The following is a 6,520-nucleotide window of genomic DNA, read 5'->3' on the forward strand; positions in this document are numbered from 1 at the left end:
ATTAGAATCCCATTCTTGTGGTTGTACATGGTGTGGAGCTTCACTGGTCATGTATTCACATATGAACACAGGAAAATTATGTCCGATTCATTCTACTGTCTTTCCTATTCCCATCCTCTCCCTTCCCTTCATTCTCCTTTCTCTAATCCAGTGAACTTCTCTTCTTCCCCCGGTTCCCTTATTGTGGGTTAGCATTCATATATCAGAGAGAACACTTAGCCTTTGTTTTTTTGGGATTGGCTTATTTCATTTGGCATGATAGTCTGCAGTTTCATCCATTCAACAGCAAATGCCATAATTTCATTTTTCTTTGTGGCACACAATGGAATATTACTCAGCCATAAAGGAACAATTTCAATCTTCATTCTTCTATGATATCTTCCCAAGTAATCTTCTTCCATAGGAATCCTTCCCTTCTTAAACTCTTAGCTGTATCTTCTAATAAAAAGGTCAGGTCTTAGACCTAGTTCTCTTAGGCAGCTCATAAGGCAATCCTAGCCACAGTATGCATTGATTTCTTCAATTATCAGAAATCTGTTAGCAGTCAATATTATATTAAACAGACTGCATGAACCATAAGACTGATTAGGTTATCAAATGGTCTGAAAATGTTTTAACAATTAAATGATCACCTCTATGGCCTGATTCACAAAAAAAAATCTTTGGTTTATTGTCAGAAAAAAACCCCGAAGGAAATGGAAATTGAAGTAAATCAGATGGGTAATCCTAATTTATTTAACAAATTTTGATCTTTCTGAAAAACAACCCAAATAGTAGAAACTAAATGTATCTTGTACTGCCCCAGGTCAGAAAGGAAAACACAGTCACATGTTGTGACTCACATGTTCTATTTGGCAATGATTTCCAGATTCTTCTTCCAGTTAAGAAGGACCAAGCCAGGCAGAAGGACCAAGATTGTGAAGTCTGTGTGGCAATATGTATTAGACCATAGCTACATAAATTTACTTAGAGTGTGGAGATTTGGTAAATGAATTTCAATTTTAAAAATTACTGAGATCTCAGGGTTCTGCAAGTAATTGTATCATTTCATATGGCTGAACAAAACAGAAAGGAATGAAGGGAAAGATATAGCTATGTAGTCACAACAATTTAAAATTTTATTTTTAGCTGGACGTGGTGGTATACATCTGTAATCCTAGTGGCTCGGGAGGCTGAAGCAGGAGGATGCCAAGTTCAAAGCCAGCCTCAGCAACTTAAGGAGGCCCTTATCAACTTAGTGAGACCCTGTATTAAAATTAAAACAACAACAACCAAAACAAACAAACAAAAATTGAAAAAGGACTGAGGATATGACTCAGTTGTTAAGGATCCCTGGATTCAATCCCAGTTACCCAAAACAAACAAACAAACAAATAAATAAAATTTCATTTTAAAAAAAACCCAACAGATAAAACTCAATCAGGAAGAAGGATGAGTAGTTAGGAAGCTGAAGGGTGGAAAGATGGGATGGGAATGTAAAATAGATTCCACAGTTGAAAGGAGCCGGCTACCAAGTTTACCTATTCAAGTGACTCAGAAATCTGGAAGCAACCTTCTTCCTTCCAGTCTTGTGGGGCTTCCTAAAGGGGTTCCAAACATGCATTTGGAATCTGAAACAAGGTAGGCAGCTTTAAACTACACATAATCCAGTTCTTCCCTCGCAACTGGTAAAATTCTAAGTCCACAATACAGGATATAGTTCCTAGTTTACCCTGATCCAAGAGACTGCAAGAACTTCAAGTTTATTCTTAGGCCAGAGTGAACCCCCAAAACCTAGACTGAATTTTATTTAGACTCTTGAATGAGCTCCATTTTCCAAAAGACCATGGAATTAAAGAGTCACAGCCTTGTAATCAGGACTATGGTAGTCTCTACAGATTTATCTTCCTATTGTGCTGCTTTCTTGAAACAAACTCATTACCTGCTCAAGTTTAGCCTTTTCTCTTCAGAGAAGAGACAATTATCCCCAAATGATTACAAACTAAAGTTACTTGTAACCCCAGCACTTACTCTACTGGAGGCCTGTGAGGACACACATTTACTTATTATTCCTCTTTCACTAAAAAAAAGACCTGTAAATCCTGTTGATCACTGTGGTGCACACCTGTCGTTCCAGCTACTTGGGAGGTGGAGGTAGGATGATTTCTTGAACCCAGGAGTTTAGGGCCAGACTGGGAAACATAGCAAGACCTTGCCTCAAAAATAAAATAAAATTTCTATAAATCAGTATTCCTTCACCCTTTCTTCTGTGAGGAAAAAAATCACCCTCCCGAAATTTTCAAAGACCTTTTCTGTGCAGCACATATGTTTCAATTTCCATCCTCATCTCATGGGCAACATGATCAATTTCCTGTTGATTTTATTTCTCTCACGCACGTGCCATTAGATACTATGACTAATGCATGCCACCTTCAGAGAGGATCTAAATAACCTACCTGTAATTCTAGTTCTTTTGTAATAGACCCACATCTGGTTTCTCTTCCTGGTCTAGTTAAGGCAGGTGATGCATGGTTGATTTTTCTATCCTCTTCCCCATGGACACAAGGGTGAGGCTAGCTACCCATCTCTGCACTGCACTTCTGAGTTAGAAATAAAGGAAAGACAATTTCCAAAGGGGCTTCTGGGAAGCCTAATAAATAGCTTTTGTTTATTACAGCTTTTATGGTCCAAATTCTCCAAGGGTGCGTATAACCAGCACACTGAGATAGAACAAACGAGTCTGTGTCATATCTCAGCTTTCTTATCTCATAGCACACCCCAGAGAATACCTGAAACCCCCAGGTAAGTCAACACCAAGGTTAAAAATACCTCTCTTGCGGACTGGGGAAAAAACAGGACTGCACCTTGTAGAGGGATGGTAAAGGCCACAGCCACACCTGCTGGAAGCTGTTGCTGGACAGCCATCCATATACAGGTGTAGCCCACCATATACTTCCTCCAGAGCACTGTGGGGACAAACTGGGAAAGGCTTTCTTCTGAGTAACATACTTTCCCACCCTGATAACTGGTCACCTGAATCTCTTATCACAGTTGTCTAGCTGAAGTCATGTTAAAAATGCAAATTCTTCCAAGCATGGCAACATTATCTATCAATATACTTTTTAAAAACTTGAGATTATTTAAAAAGTCATAAGTGTGCTAGGTGCAGAGGTGCATACCTGTAATCCCAGCAACTCACGAGGCTGAGGCAAGAGGGTCACAAGTTCATTGCCAGCCTTAGCAATTTAGTGAGGCCCCTAAGCAACTTAGTGAGACCCTGTTTCAAAATAAAAAATAAAAAGGCCTAGGGATGTGGCTCAGTGCTACAGCACCCCTGGGTTCAATCCCCAATACTATCCCTGCCCCCCACCAAAAGTCATAATCACATGTGGTAAAAAAAAAAAATAATCAAATAATATAAAAGTTTATATAGTAAAATTTGTCTTCCTCCCAGTTCATACCCTCAGTCCCCCAATTCCTCCCTCTCCACTGCCCACCAGAAATCATACTTAGCAGTCATTTGTAACCTCCCAGAAATGTCCTGAACATACTCAGGTATATGTATGACTTATGACCTTTTGTAGCTGCCCTCCCTTTTCTTAACCTAAGCATGACCGCACACTTGAGTTTCCTTGCTCCCTCTTCTTCCTTTCAATTACCTCCTTGTTTTTCTTTGCAGACTGACTTGCTCAAAGGGTCACTCAGTACTAGAAGACTCCGGCACTGCCTGCAGTTCCCTGATCTCCACCATAGAGGGCAAAGGTTTAAGGATGACCTTAAACCTTAAACATTTCCTCAAGAGAAGCAGCAGTCATGGTCACTTTAGGGTGGCTTGTTTTCATAAGATACAAGCTCATAGAACTAATTATTTGGGGGATAGTAGGGGATAGGAAAGGTAGCAGAATACAACAGTTACTAATAGGGCATTATGTAAAATTGTGGATGTGTAACCGACGTGATTCTGCAATCTGCATTTGGGGTAAAAATTGGGAGTTCATAACCCACTTCAATCTAATGTATGAAATATGATATGTCAAGAGCTTTGTAATGTTGTGAACAACCAATAAAAAAAAGAACTAATTATTTATTCCACAAAACCTGGTAAACTGTTTAAAATTGTTTTGAAATTAGAAATTCTTAGGGCTGAGTGTGTAGCACGGTGAGAGAGCTTGCCCAGCATGTTTAGGGGCCTGAGTTTGATCCCCAGGCCCACCTCAATTCAAATGCTCTTGTGAACCTGGAGAACAAGGCAGAACTTCACATTCAACCTTCATCTAGCTGAATTTGTGTTTGTTCTTGGTGTGGCACTTATGGGTTTGGGGCCAGGACAGAGACCAGGCAGAGGCAATGTAAAGTAGGAAGGGTTGGACCATGATCAGCATCAGGAGTGGGGTTGGGGCAGGGCTGTGAGTCAGAAAGTAGAATCAGACAAATCCACTTTCAAGAGACAATAAGGGAGTTTCCTGTAGAAGAGTCAACTATTCTGATAGCGTTTGTTCAGATTTCTTCCAAGTCATATAAGACCATATGTCTATGAGTTACTACAGTCTAAAAGTAGAGTTATAAGTAGCTTCCTATCTATATAGTAAACAAGTAGTCTTTGTGTTTCATGAAATTAAGTTAAATGTGGTATAATCTGATATATGTTCAATACTTTATTATTTTTTTTTAAAGAGAGAGTGAGAGAGGAGAGAGAGAGAGAATTTTTTAATATTTATTTTTTAGTTTTCGGCGGACACAACATCTTTGTTGGTATGTGGTGCTGAGGATTGAACCCGGGCCGCACGCATGCCAGGCGAGCGCGCTACCGCTTGAGCCACATCCCCAGCCCTGTTCAATACTTTATATAATTTGTGTATTCATCATTTATGGAATTCAGTTTTCTTTCTACGTGACGCTTTTTCCCCTTATAAAATATTCTTAGAATTCTGGCACTTTAGAAACATTTAACTTGAATCTCAAACTTCGAAGGCTAACTTCTAGGTTATAAGAAAATCAAGGGGTAGAGAAACAAGCAAATTAGCATTGCAAAGAAGTCATTCAGTATACCCAGGAGGCCTGGCACTCCACGGGGCAGTGGATCTCAGGTCGGCAGCAAGTCAGCAGCATGACAAAAAGGATCTGCTATGGTTTAAGGACCATAGGGACATAAAAATCAGGTGCAATGTATGTCTTGCATTGGATACTAATTCAGACAGACTGACTCTAAAGGAGATTTTGTAGGGTTAATTTGGGAAATTTTGAATATTAACTGGGAATGATATACTCTTAAGGAATATGATTATATAACTTAATTTGGTTAAATGTGAAAAGTATTATTTGACTCTAGAAAAATATTCTTATTTTTAAAAGATGTGTCCTGAAGTTTAAAAAGCAAACTTTTTTTCTTTCTGGAACTTTGAGTATTTAAAACAAGGGTAACCAGATTAGGGTAAACATGGCTGTGCTATGTTTTCCTTTTTGTTTGGTTGCTTAAAAACAGGTGCCATTGACAACCTGGGGCAGGATGTGTGGGGAAGAAATTACAGCAGATCAAAATGTTTGCAGTCATACCTGGCTGCCTCTTTGTGAGTACTGAGTTCTTGTATTAAGTTTTGCATCGTCAGCAGGGCAGCCATGTGTTATATAAAGTCAGGATTCTTGCATCACAGTGTTCGAGCCCTCTTACCCACATCCTATCACATTTAGCAGTCTGTGTGGCAAGAAACTCCAAAGCAGCAAAAATAGGCTACTCCAGTCCTAGTGTGTTGAGGTTCAAAGTGAACCACTAGGACCCCTGCTTAGGAGGGAGGGCAGATGCATTTGGGGGTTTTAGTTCTCACAAGTGCACAGACCTCAGAATCATGTCTATACCTCTACCATCTAAGTCTTGTTTAGGAAGAACCAAGGAGAAGAACCACCTAATATCTGGGCTCTCTGGCTTCCTAGGCTGAACGATTTGGACTAACTTGTGAGATTCCCACAGAGACAGCAAAAAATACAGTGGTCCTAATCCCCATCTGGACCAGAGACTCAGGAACAGCTCCTATTGGAATGGATTCAAAAAGCTCATCCCTGTCTGTCCTAATATCTCTCAAGCCTAGGCCCCAGGGACCCTGGGCTCTGGCTGATTTTGAGACCATGTCCTTCCACCCATCCTTCTGACCTTGCTGAGTGAGCTGGGGGAGTTGCAGAGAGCTGGGCCAAATGTAAACTGAGTGTTTCAGTGCTGCAGGGGAGCTCTGTGAGCAGGCACCACAATGCCCATCTGTCAATTAGCAGCAGGCTATGGATTAGGAGTGGTAGAAAGGATGTCTTTAAATAGATTTCTTTGTTTGTTTGGTTTGAGGCCTAGTGATTGAGGTCACTCTGGGAGAAGCTTCAGAAGTAGCAGGAAGCTCTGGTCGGAGGCTTTGGGTTTTACATTTCACAACCATTATCCTTCCACTTGAATGGGGAGAAGACAAGGTCAGCTGGGTGGAGGACAGAAGTGAGGAACAGAAGTTCTCAATCTAGAATAAATACATTTCAGGGCTAGGGGTGTAGCTCAGTAGTAGAGTAC

The sequence above is a fragment of the Urocitellus parryii genome, chromosome 6, assembly GCF_045843805.1.
Source record: "Urocitellus parryii isolate mUroPar1 chromosome 6, mUroPar1.hap1, whole genome shotgun sequence".
NCBI lineage: Eukaryota > Metazoa > Chordata > Mammalia > Rodentia > Sciuridae > Urocitellus > Urocitellus parryii.